This window comes from Octopus sinensis, linkage group LG4 (genome assembly GCF_006345805.1).
Source record: "Octopus sinensis linkage group LG4, ASM634580v1, whole genome shotgun sequence".
NCBI lineage: Eukaryota > Metazoa > Mollusca > Cephalopoda > Octopoda > Octopodidae > Octopus > Octopus sinensis.
Window position 1 is genome coordinate 154,151,873 of NC_043000.1, and position 14,016 is coordinate 154,165,888.

Below are 14,016 nucleotides of genomic sequence, written 5' to 3' on the forward strand. Positions count from 1 at the left end.
CATTTCGCCCGGCGTGCTAACGATTCTGCCAGCTCGCCGCCTTAAAGAAACTCTGAGCACTGGGCTCGATGTACAGAAACGCAACAAGCTGGCAGTATTATTAGCACGCCGGGAAAATTGTTTAGCTGCGTTTCGTCCGTCTGTACATTCTGAGTTCAAATTCCGCCGGGGTCGGCTTTGCCTTTTATCTTTTCGCGGTCGATTAAACAAGTATGAGTTGAACACTGTGGTCGGTATAATCGACTTACCCCCTCCCCTGAAATTGCTGGCTTGTGCCAAAATTTGAAACCAACAAACTACTCTCAAGTGCAGAGTAGGTCACCAGCGAATCTACCTTTACTGAGACCGTACTGGTGGTCAATAAGAGGAGAGAAAGCGAGAGGGACTTGTGTATTGAAGAATGTTATTGTCAGTGGCTGCAGAATGTTATTGTCAATCTCAGAGCAGTGGGTCTTAACCTTATATTTTATTTATTTATTTATTTGTTTATTTTTGTAGCGCTCCCTTTTAAGTAGTTTTTATGCCTAGCACCCACATACGTGGACGCATGAGATATCACGACTAAACTAACATAACATGGATGATAATTAACTCTTTTACTCTTATTTGTTTCAGTCATTTGACTGTGGTCATGCTGGAGCACCACCTTTAGTCGAGCAAATCGACCCCAGGACTTATCGACCCCGAAAGGATGAAAGGCAAAGTCGACAAATTCCGCCGAGGTCGACTTTGCCTTTCATCCTTTCGGGGTCGATAAATTAAGTACCAGTTACTCACTGGGGTAGATGTAATCGACTTTATCCCTTTGTCTGTCCTTGTTTGTCCCCTCTATGTTTAGCCCCTTGTGGGCAATAAAGAAATATCTTTGGAAGCCTAGTACTTATTCTATCGGTTTCTTTTGCCGAACCGCTAAGTGACGGGGACGTAAACACACCAGCATCGGTTGTCAAGCGATGTTGGGGGACAAACACAGACACACAACACACACATGTATATATATATATATACATATATACGACGGGCTTCTTTTCAGTTTCCGTCTACCAAATTCACTCACAAGGCTTTGGTCGGCCCGAGGCTATAGTAGAAGATACTTACCCAAGGTGCCACGCAGTGGGACTGAACCCGGAACCATGTGGCTGGTAAGCAAGCTACTTACCACACAGCCACTCCTGCACCTATTTATAAATTTTACTCAAATGGAGATCACAATATACAAAGAAAACTAGCAAGACTGCACGCCTAAAGAATCCTATTCGAGACAAAAATAAGATTAAAAATTAATTATTCTTCTTCAAACATATTTCTACCCACGATATATACTTATCTCTCATAATATTTTTATAATTTCTAATTTTATTATGTATCATAATTACTACTACAGGTAAAATTTACTATGTTATGTTACCTCACCTAAAGCCTAAAGACTCCTTCGACATACCTTGGAGGCGGTGCTGCCCCGTTTAGCACCTCTGCCCTAGAGCGAGTACGACAGAGCGGTATTTGGTTGAGTCGGAGGGGTTGCCTTTCTTTGAGATGAGACAAAGTGTAGTGTGTTTCCAAAGATCAGGATAGATCTCTGTAAAGAGGGAGAGTTTGGTGAATTTAGGAGCTAAATCTGGAGTACAACGTTTGAGGTTAACGGAGAGACACCGTCAGTACAAGTGGTCTTATTGTTTCGAAGTGACCTAAGATACTTTTTGCGTCCGACGCAATGTCTTTTAGAGCTTATAATAACTGGGACCGCTACTCCTGACGGCGCTACATTCAAACGTGTCCTTTACCTTCAAGTATTTACCATTAGTTTTGTTGCGATCTGAGGCGGTGAACGTCAAAATACAGACACATACCTTCAGGGTAGGCTGCCTTTTGGTGGTGACTGACATTGGTAAAGTGTTAAAGAAGGAAGTTTGCTGGCTGTTAGAGGGTAGTAATCGTATATGAAGTTGTTGTTGAAACTCTAGAGTCTTTAATTCTTGCTTATTATTTGCATGATTAAGAACTCGTTATTAAAGTTAGATTATTCTATATGACATGTCTCTTTTGTAATGTATGAAGAAATTAAAATCTTGCCATGATACCATATTTGAGTGATCTAGCACGAATATTACAGTAATATAACTCAATCTGGATCGTTATAAACTTTAAAACGTTGATATTATAGATTACTGGCAAATATACGCCTCTAGCATAAATCACAAAACGAGCAATAAAACGCAATATAATAGTAATTAGCATCGCCATCAGACAAGAACTAATTAGATTCAATTGACACCTTTCACGCACAAATGTCTTCTTTATACACTGGGTGGAAAATTATTTTATCGGGCGATAGCACTAACTGCAGTTAAAGGAAGGCCTTTAGAGAATTAACAGAAGTTTAAGCCAAAATGGCTACACGAACCAAGTCCGTTCGGCGACGTATAGTTTTCAATAATATTTATTTTTCCAGAGCTACAACAGTGCTCCGCCGTACAATATTCAGTTATTCATTTCCATTTCTTTGAGTTAGAATCCTACAAGGGGTGCCAAAATAATCACCAAAATAGCTACTTATGAACATTTAATCTATTTTAATTCTGCATTATTTACATTCGATGGATATTTGTATTCATCTTGTTTGTTGTTAACACAACGTTTCGGCTGATATACCCTCCAGCCTTCATCAGGTGTTTTGGGGAAATTTCGAACCTGGGTTCACATTCCTAAGGTCTTTTTCGATGTTGTTATTATTATTATTATTATTATTATTATTATTATTATTATCATTATTTTTATTATTATTATTATTCAGATCACTACCTCGGAATCTTTGGGTTAGTAGCCCGCGCTCTTAACCACTACGCCATATGCCCACGGGCAACACCAACGTCCTCTCGACGATTAGCCAGAGATGATTCTTAAAATGAGAATATTTGAAATAAACTCGACTGCTCTCACAATCGAGAATACTAAAAATGGACCTGACCGCTCTCAAGAATTAAGTAAAAAAAAAAACAGGAAAAATAAACCAGAATCTTGTCCGATACCAGATCGATCCCAAAATATAATCAGGTCGTACCAATCACGAGGCCAAACATCCCTGAAAGTTTCATCCGAATCCGTCCAGCGATTCTTGAGATATCTTATCCAAGGACAAACAAACACGACTGAAAACAATACTGCTACATTCGCTCAGGCGGAGGTAATAATCCGTTGATAGAGAAAAACGGTGTGAAGCATAACTGGACTCTGAGTACTGAGGTTAATAGAAAGTAGAGAGATGAAAGGCGGCGAGCTGGCAGAAACGTTAGCACGCCGGGCGAAATGCTTAGCGGTATTTCGTCTGCCGTTACGTTCTGAGTTCAAATTCCGCCGAGGTCGACTGTGCCTTTCATCCTTTCGGGGTCGATTAAATAAGTACCAGTTACGCACTGGGGTCGATATAATCGACTTAATCCGTTTGTCTGTCCTTGTTTGTCCTCTCTGTGTTTAGCCCCTTGTGGGTAATAAAGAAATAGGTATTTCGTCTGCTGTTACGTTCTCGGTTCAAATTCCGCCGAGGTCGACTGTGCCTTTCATCCTTTCGGGGTCGATTAAATAAGTACCAGTTACGCACTGGAGTCGATATAATCGACTTCATCCGTTTGTCTGTCCTTGTTTGTCCCCTCTATGTTTAGCCCCTTGTGGGCAATAAAGAAATAAGAAAGTAGAGAGATGGTGTGGCGATGGGGGAAGAAAAAGACGTGGAGAATCATGTCGAGGCATGAGCTTCTTGGGTCAGATTTAGTAAAAGATTTCGTAAGGTATATTTTCATTGAATTCCTCAAGAGTAGGGAGTCACGGGTGTATAACGTATGAGAGTGGATTTTCGGTGTCCTGGCTCTACTGCCTCTATGGAGATAGTGTACACACAATTACACATGCGCATGATCATTTGCTGAGTGAAGCTAGAGGTAAATCTCGGTTGCTAATCTTCAGAAATATTGCTTTTTAAATACTCTTGGTTAAATAGAAGCAAATAAAGGTGTAGCAAAACGACCGTACGTAATGGAGTTGGTGACAGAAATGTCTCCTTTTAAACGCTACAAAGGACTGAAAACTTTTGTAAATTTATTACTTAGCAAGAGAACAAAAATTTAGAAACCTCAGCTGCAGTCTAAGAGGACCGGGATTCGAGCACGCATATGTTGATGGAGAGGTAGCTGAGCGCTTTTCAGGTGATGGTGCTTTGAGATTTCCCCCACTGATGTCGTATGCAAAATATTGAGCCTGAATAGTAACAGCACGGCTTCTGATGGACGAATTAGCAATTTGGATTTGTGAGTCCAGTTATGCTTCACACCGTTTTTCTCTATCAAAGGATTATTACCTCCGCCTGAGCGAAGGGGGGGGGGTATTGTTTTCAGTCGTGTTTGTTTGTTTGTCCATGGATAAGATATCTCAAGAATCGCTGGATGGACTTGGATGACACTTTCAGGGATGCTTGGTCTCGTGATTGGCACGACCTGATTATATTTTGGGATCGATCCGGTATCGGACAAGATTCTGGATTATTTTTCTTGTTTTTTTTTTTTTTCTTAATTTTTGAGAGTGGTCAGGTTCATTTTTAGTATTCTCATTTGTGAGAGCAGTTGAGTTTATTTCAGATATTTTCATTTTAAGAATCACCTCTGGCTAATCGTTGAGAGGACGTTGGTGTTGCTTTGGCGGAGGTTTGCGCTCTCTCAGTGAATGATATGTGGCTTGATGTACAACGACGTATACTTTCATTCACTCGTTTAGTTGTCCTAGATGAAGTTGTGAGCACCTTGTTGCCAGGATAATCACTATAGAATTAGTGAAGTTTCGAGCACCTGAGATTATTTCATTGAATGGTAAGGGTTGATAATAAAAAACATATACAATGTTAATTTCTCTAACAAGAATAAGTAGCTTAACCCCTTTAAAAAGAGACTTGCTAAAGATATTTTAAACTAACAGTATCGCCCGGCGTTGCTCAGGTTTGTTTCGACCCTTTACAATTGGAAGTTTTGAAAAGTAAAAATCTTGCATTATGTAGCTTGTTATTCTATTTAAGTGAACATTTTTCTGGTTGAAATACACCGAAAAATGGCGACACAGCAGTCAAAAAATCGTAAAAAATAGGGATTTTCATAGAAAAAAAAAGCACCTTTTTGATGTAAATAATTTTTGGTGTTAACATGGTCCGATTTGAATTTCTTCTTCTACGGAATGAAGAGCAAGCCTTCTTCTATCATACTCTCAATTTTGGTCAACTTGCGCCGCACGGTTTCGGAGGAGATAGTGTTAGTTGAAGGCTACCAAATACACAACTTCAGCTTTATATAGAGAGAGATATAACTGTTAAAGTGACTATTTTGGAGCAGTTCAGTTCGAATAAACTGTGGAAGGGGTAAGTAAAATCCAAACACAAAACATTTTACAAAGTTTAAAATTAATGCTGACTGGAATTACTACTATGAATTCTCAAGCTTTAAATGTAGTCGAATTTCTCATTCATGAATTTTGCGTCAATAAAAAGATCAAATATTATTTGGGTAATTAAGTGGTTCGCACCTTTACATTTCGGTAGCTATCGAAGACGAGGATTAATGTTAAGACTACCACACATAAACAGATTAAAACATAAGAAAAGAAATTATATTTTCTTTCTTCCAGGCCCACCGACTACTTGCAACAATCCTGAACAAGAAACACGAATGTCTTAAATTCTACTTGAGACGCTTCTTAAATCCTATTCATTTCTGTAATCTTTCTAGCATTCAATTTAACAAGCAGGATTTTAATTCTGTCGGGGAAATAGCGCGTCAAATTCTGTCATACCATTGGAACAAAATTATATAATGGTAATTCAAAAAGTCTGCATAATGTGGAACAACAGCTGAAATTATAATAGTGGAACCCAAAATATAGGCTTTCTAATGAATGCAATCATATACATACATATATATTTACGCATAAATATATACATCTACGCGACGCGCGTGTGTGTAAGTCTTCAATAAAATGAATGAAAAATTATAGCCATTCTCAACGGAAAATTTTTTAAAATGTACTTTAAAGATTTATGAAAATATTGGACTAAAATTTTGGCACGGGGCCAGTAGTTTCAGGGAGGAGACCAAGACGATTACATCGACCCCAATGCTCAACTGGTACTTATTTTATCGACTTCGACTGGATGAAAGGCAAGGTCGACCCCTGTTTTCATTTGAAATGCTGTTGAGCATTTTGCCCGGCGTGCTAACCATTCTGCCGGCTCGCTGACTCGATGTATGAATATACTGAACAGCAGCAGCAGCAGCAGCAGTAGCAGCAGCAGTAGTAGTAGTAGTAGTAGTACGGCGAGCTGGCCGAATCGTTAGCGCGCTGTATGAAATGCTTAGTGGTATTTCGTCTGCCGTTACGTTATGAGTTCAAATTCCGCCGAGGTCGACTTTGCCTTTCATCCTTTCGGGGTCGATAAATTAAGTACCAGTTACGCACTGGGGTCGATGTAATGGACTTAATCATTTTGTTTGTCCCCTCTATGTTTAGCACCTTGTGGGTAGTAAAAAAATAGGTATTTCGTCTGCCGCTACGTTCTGGGTTCAAATTACGCCGAAGTCGACTTTACTTTTCATTCTTTCGGAGTTGATAACATAAGTACCAGTAGAACACTGGGGTCGATGTAATCGACTCATCCCATCCCCCAAAACTACTACCCTTGTGGAAAAATTTGAAACCATTATTATTTATTATTATCTTAAAAGGTACCATTGAATGTTGGTTACGATGCGACTATTTTAGCAAAATTCAATATTGTCATCTTCTACGTTTTGACCTTAAAGAACCAGAGTGACACATAAGCAGTGAATAGGAATAAGAACCAGTAAAGTTTATTTCATTATGGTAAAAGGAAGTGAGCACCAAAAATGAACATCAAAGAAATCTCTACTCTTTTACTCTTTTCAGTCATTTGACTGCGGCCATGCTGGAGCACCACCTTTAATCGAGCAAATCGACCCCGGGACTTATTCTTTGTAAGCCCAGTACTTATTCTATCGGTCTCTTTTGCTGAACCGCTAAGTGACGGGGACGTAAACACACCAGCATCGGTTGTCAAGCAATGCTAGGGGGACAAACACAGACACACAAACACATACACACACATACACATATATATATATACATATATACGACAGGCTTCTTTCAGTTTCCGTCTACCAAATCCACTCACAAGGCATTGGTCGGCCCGGGGCTATAGCAGAAGACACTTGCCCAAGATGCCACGCAGTGGGACTGAACCCGGAACCATGTGGCTGGTTAGCAAGCTACTTACCACACGGCCACTCCTGATGCTAGAAAATAATTTGTGTAATTAATTTTCAAATGTATTCTGATTCAATGCTTCGGAAAAGATTTTTAATTGTTTCATTTAATAAAGGGTGATGAATTTAGTGAACTCCAAAAGCTTTACTATTACATCACAGAAGAAGAAGTATCTTAGCTTTTTAAAAACACACACAAAACTGCAGTATTCACTTCCGTTAATTTCAAAATTAAAAAAATAATAATAGTAAGTAGCTTGCTAACCAACCATATGGTTCCGGGTTCAGTCCCACTACGTGGCATCTTGGGCAAGTGTCTTCTGTTATAGCCCCGAGCCGACCAATGCCTTGTGAGTGGATTTGGTAGACGGAAACTGAGAGAAGCCTGTCGTATATATGTATATATATATGTGTGTGTGTGTGTGTATGTGTTTGTCTCCCTAGCATTGCTTGACAACCGATGCTGGTGTGTTTACGTCCCCGTCACTTAGCGGTTCGGCAAAAGAGACCGATAGAATAAGTACTGGGCTTACAAAGAATAAGTTCCGGGGTCGATTTGCTCGACTAAAGGCGGTGCTCCAGCATGGCCGCAGTCAAATGACTGAAACAAGTAAAAGAGTAAAGAGTAAGAGTAATGAAATTATTGTATACAGTGCTCAGGTCAACCACAACTTGTCAGACAGTGCGTATAAAGCATGTGCAGTAATGTACAAATGTCTGGAAAGCGAACAATGCATGAGTCAGATACATGCTTGTGTGTGTATGGAGGGGAGAAAATCAGGTGTAGTGTTGGCGAATCTCAGAAAGCATGGAAGTTTTGAAGGATGCAGTGCTCCGACAACTAACAACTGATGCCGGCAGTTTGTTCCATGCTTCAGCAACTCTTAGCATGAAAAAAATTTTTCCAAAAGTCATGGGAGCTGTGCTGCTTTCTGACTTTGTAAACATGTCCATGGGTGTTAGACAGGTGGAGTTTGAAAAGGTGCTCAGAGTTATTGTTCGTAAGATGGTTGATAATTTTATGGGTGTCTACCAAGTCAGCTGCCAGACGTCGGAGTTTCAATGTATCCATGCCCATTATTTCATAATAGTACAGTCTGATACGAAGCATCACAAAGTTTCGTCGCATTTTGTAATAGCTAATATTATTGAGAAATAAACGAAAAGTGATTGTAATAGCTTCTGTGTGTCTTTAAATAGCTAAAATTGCATTTCTTATTATGAAATTGTTTCAATTGCAACACCAAATCCCCTACCAAACAGATAAAATTCAAAAATATGTTATTTCTAAATAGGAACAGAATTTTACATTATCATTAACAAGAGTAAGAACATAGTAAACCTAAATCAGTTTCCAGAATTTCGTTCAGGCAAGAGAGATTTTGATTATTTTCTCTCTTATACAAGTTCCAGATATTGGATTAAAACATTGAGTGTAAGGGGGAATAACTCAGTCGGGCATGAATAACACTTTCTATTTTGTTCTAATATATCATTTCTCACACACTTTCCGTCGACCAAATTTCATTCACAAAGTGTTAGGTGACCCAATTCTAAGGAAGAAACCACTTGTCCGAAGTACTGCTCAGCTGGATTAAGTCACAAAACAACTCAGTGACATGACGAAGTTCTTATCACACTAGTAAGCCTTACAAATCATTTTGAACTGAATACCATATAAAATTTTAAATTCTTTATCTTTATATATAAAAGTGAAGTTGTGTGTCTGTCTCCTTCGATTTAGATTCCTAACTCCTCCCACATTTTGCGGTGCAGTTTAACCAAAAGCGGGTATCTTATAGTCGTGATTCATATCGAGCCCTTCTGGGTATTAGCGCGCATCTACGATGAGTCTACGATTTTAAAAATAATTTACCATCATTTTTTTCCATTTTAATGCATTTTTTCGCTATTATATAAGGGAAGTAACTCTCTAAAAATGTCTACGATGAGTCAACGATTTTTAAAAAAATTTACTATCATTTTTTTTCCATTTTTAATGCATTTTTTGCTACTTTTTGGCTATAACTCTCTAAAAATGCTTATATAGTTATTTCCCTTACAAACCCGAGCAACGCCGGGCGATACTGCTAGTTATTTATAAATGACCAGACCTGCTCTCTTTCAACGTATTTAAAAAATAGAATAAATTTGTGTGTGTATATCGAGAAAAACGGAGGAAGTCAGAATTTTGGATAATTCTTTTATTATTAGCGCTTTCATTCGTTCAAACAACTGTAATGAATTGAAATGGAAACAACTGTAATGAATTGACACCTGTCCATCGTTCGTTATTTATTTATTTATTTATTTATGACTAGCAGTATCGCCCGGCGTTGCTCGGGTTTGTAAGGGAAATAACTATATAAGCATTTTTAGAGAGTTATAGCCAAAAAATAGCAAAAAAATGCATTAAAAATGGGAAAAAAATGATGGTAAATTTTTTCAAAAATCGTTGACTCATCGTAGACATTTTTAGAGAGTTACTTCCTTTATATAATAGCGAAAAAATGCATTAAAATGGAAAAAAATGATGGTAAATTTTTTTTTAAATCGTAGACTCATCGTAGACGCGCGCTAATACCCAGAAGGGCTCGATATGAATCACGACTATAAGATACCCGGTTTTGGTTAAACTGCACCGCAAAATGTGAGAGTAGTTAGGAATCTAACTCGTAGGAGACAGACACTCACACAACTTCACTTTTATATATAAAGATTAACCTCTCTCAGAACCTGCTCCTCGCGAGTTCGGAAGAATTTATGGACCGGATATTTAATACAATCTGCGTTTCTAGATTAGCCCAAAGGCTGATAGGTTCCGGGTTCATTCTCACTGCGTGGCACCTTGGGTAAGTGTCTTCTACTATAGCCTCGGGTCGACCAAAGCCTTGTGAGTGGATTTGGTAGACGGGAACTGAAAGAAGCCCGTCGTATATATGTATATATATATATGTGTGTGTGTGTGTGTGTGTGTGTGTGTATGTTTGTGTGTCTGTGTTTGTCCCTCCAACATCGCTTAACAACCGATGGTGGTGTGTTTATGTCCCCGTAACTTTGTGGTTCGGCAAAAGAGACCGATAGAATAAGTACTAGGCTTCCAAAGAATAAGTCCTGGGGTCGCTATGCTCGACTAAAGGCAGTGCTCCAGCATGGCCGCAGTCAAATGACTGAAACAAGTAAAATAAAAGAAAAAGAGAAATATATATATATATATATGACAGGTTTCATTCAGTAGAAGACACCCGCCAAAAGTGCCACACAGTGGGACTGAATCCGGAATTATGTGGTTTTGTATGTATGTATGTATGTATGTATGTATGTATGTATGCATGTATGTATGTATATGCGTGCCTTTGTGTTGTGTTTGTTTCCCACACACCGCTTGACAACTAGTGTTGAGTTGTTTCTATCCTTGTAAATTAAAAAATTCGGTAAAAAAAAAAGGTTGATAGAGTAAATACCAGACTTTGAGATCGATTTGTTCGACTAAACCCTTCAAGGCGATGCCCCAGCATGGCCACATTGCAATAACTGAAACAAGTAAAAGATAAAAGATTCTAGCTGTGATAAAACATGTCACTTTAATTCAGAGCAATTTTTACGATTCTGAAAACGATAGAATTTAGGTGGGTTTTTTTTTTATTATTTTACGTTTGGTGAATCTGGAAGAAGAGGCAGAACCCATGACTTTTGCAGGCCTTCATGGACCAATGAGTTTGAAGCCTTTAGTGTCCCGTTTATTCTGTTACAAGTCCAACACTTTCAGGATAGAGATAAAGAGTGGGGAGATTCCAAAGGACCGACGTTCTGGGGAGGAAGTACTGAACATAAAAGTCGGTGCGTTGCCGAAGGGGCTAGACGTAACAAGGGTGACAAGAGGTTGAGAGACGGATGGGTCGAGCGATACCTGAATGGAAGAGGCCATTATAGCACCGATAGAAAATACTGAGAAAGGGGAAAGATCTTCGCGATAGACTCAGCTAACAACTGGATCCGCCTCATACACGACAACAGCTGTTCGACGTTGCTAAACATATCAGCAATACTCGGACACTGAACGAGTGCAGTTTCTTCGTTCTGCTTGCATTTTGGACAGGTCAAACTTGACAGCACTTCTGTCTATGTTGAGTTAGTCTCCAACCAGCAATACCCCCAGCCAGGTAGCACTGTCAAACTAGGTTTTTGGAAATCATCCATAGCTCTAGTTCCTGAGTCGAACGTTCTTAGGAAGAGATCACCCAGTTGATTCTCATTAAAAGATGCCCTGGAAAGGTCGTCTCTCTCTCTTTCCACCACAAGTCCTCTATAGAATATCAGAATGGAAAATCCAACGACCGCATTATCCAACTTGCAGAGGGCTGTGAACACCTGACAGTGTTACAGATGCCAGTCACCCAGTCTTAGTCTCAACTTGACCCCAAACTGCAGCTCCGTCAGAGAGACAAGCTGAGAGATGTGCCTAACTAAAAAAGCACACCTACTCTCCGTCAAGGAATCAATAAATATCAGCAGCCACGGTATACGAAGCCCTCTGTGCCGGGGATATTCACACTAGATAGACCTCCTCACTAATGGAACGGGGCCCTTCAACAGGAACCAAAAGAACAAACTCTCCAGTTTGTTCAAGTAAAAGCTAGAGCAAGGCATGTCAGACGAGCAGTAATATATAATGAAGGTGATGTAAGCATTCGCCACCGCTGCTCGGCCTTTCAAGACGGCCTGGGCCGAAACGAATCGTAAGCGCCTTAATAACATCATCCCTCTAGGTCCCCACAACACTGTATGACGGTATGGACTTGCCTCTCTAGGTGCCGAACTGTAATCCACCGACAATCCTGGTTAATTTTTGGTCGTGTTGAATGATAAGGATTACCTCGATTTCTGTTATGTTCGACATTAGGATGACATCGTCCGCATATGCCGACACAGCTCTTCTTTTCAGTTCAAACTGAATTCCCCTCAGCAACTCCAATTTTCGCAGTAGCTACTCGAGAGTTAGTACATATAGAAAAGATGAGATAGGACACTTTTGATGGGATGAGCACGTGGTCTGAAACGGTTCCGATTGGTAGCCATTTACTCTGACCACAGAACAGATGCCGCTCTACATTGAAACGATACAGACCATGAAGAGAGGAAAGAAACCGGTTGGTTTGAGGATAGCTGCTATGTAGTGATGATATCGATATGTGACAACTATTTCAAACATCGCCAAAGTGTTTACTAAAACTCCCTGAAATGTTATAAATGTTACAGAATCACATTAGCAAATGAACAATCGTATTTAAAATGGTTCAAATTAAAGATTCATTCTCAGAATTAAAATAATTCAGATTTTAAAGAAGATCTTTAAATTGGAAGCCAGACAGATAAAATTTGCAACACGTCATTGGTTTCATCTCAGACAAAAATTACTATTTTTTTATTCTGAATATCTTGTGACTATCTTTAAAATAATAAGTCACCAATATATATATATATATATATATATATATACAAGACAGCTAAAAAACAAACACGTGGATCCTGTTGAGACCAGTAAGAAACAATTATGAACTTTTTTATTACACTCAACTTGAAATTTATAGCTATTATACCTACTACCGACAAAACACCACCACATGCATTCTATTGAGACCAGTAAGAAACAATTATGAACTTTTCTATTACACTTAACTTTTTAAAATATTTTTGATAAGGTTCGTTTTTTCAAGAACCGAAACATGTAAAATTTCTAAGAAAATTAAAATTTATCTAATATAGTGACGTTTTCAAACTTCTTCTTTACAAATATATATATATATATATATATATATATAACATTTCAGGGACTGATTCATTAAAAAAAAATCTTAGATTTCAAAGTCACTGACTTTCACCGTTTTAAATTCGATATATATATATATATATATATTATATATATATATATATAATATATATATATATATATCGAATTTAAAACGGTGAAAGTCAGTGACTTTGAAATCTAAGATTTTTTTTTAATGAATCAGTCCCTGAAATGTTAGCCGAATAATATACTTGTTTTAATTTAGCCTTGTCTGTGACTGAGAAACTAATATTGGTTTATGGATATTAAAGATTCTTCGTATTTTGTAAGTACCATTAAAAATATATATATTCTTCACGATTGTGGCAATATTGATAAAATAACTTGGGTGGGGTTGAATCGAGATAGTTTTTCCATTATACACTTCCTAAAGTGGAGAAACAAGCTGGGTTTTATGGATAACATGCTTTCCAGATGGTATTTGGAATTACATTACTGACTGAATATTTTATTCATGAAGAGACGTTTTCAAGAACGAAAAAAGAAACAGTAATAAAGCTTAAATTCAGTATTTCCTGAATACAATACTTTTGTGAATATATACTTAAAATAATTTTTTTAAAAAGGTTATCAATATTATGTACAAACTGTCCAAAATGATTTCCTCCCAAATGAAAAGTTAGATAAAGGTTTCTCAGTCTGGGTAAAACTAATTCCTCCACTTCTACTATACTTTTCAAATCTTTGAAACTAAATAATTCCATGGAGAATTGTAGGAGGTCTTATCAGCTAACCGTGAAATTGCTTTCAATAGTGTAAAACATGAGGTCAGAGGACCAGTTCAGTGTACACTACCATAATTTCAGACAAACACTCAGTTACATAAAATATTGGCTTCGAATTTTAACTGAA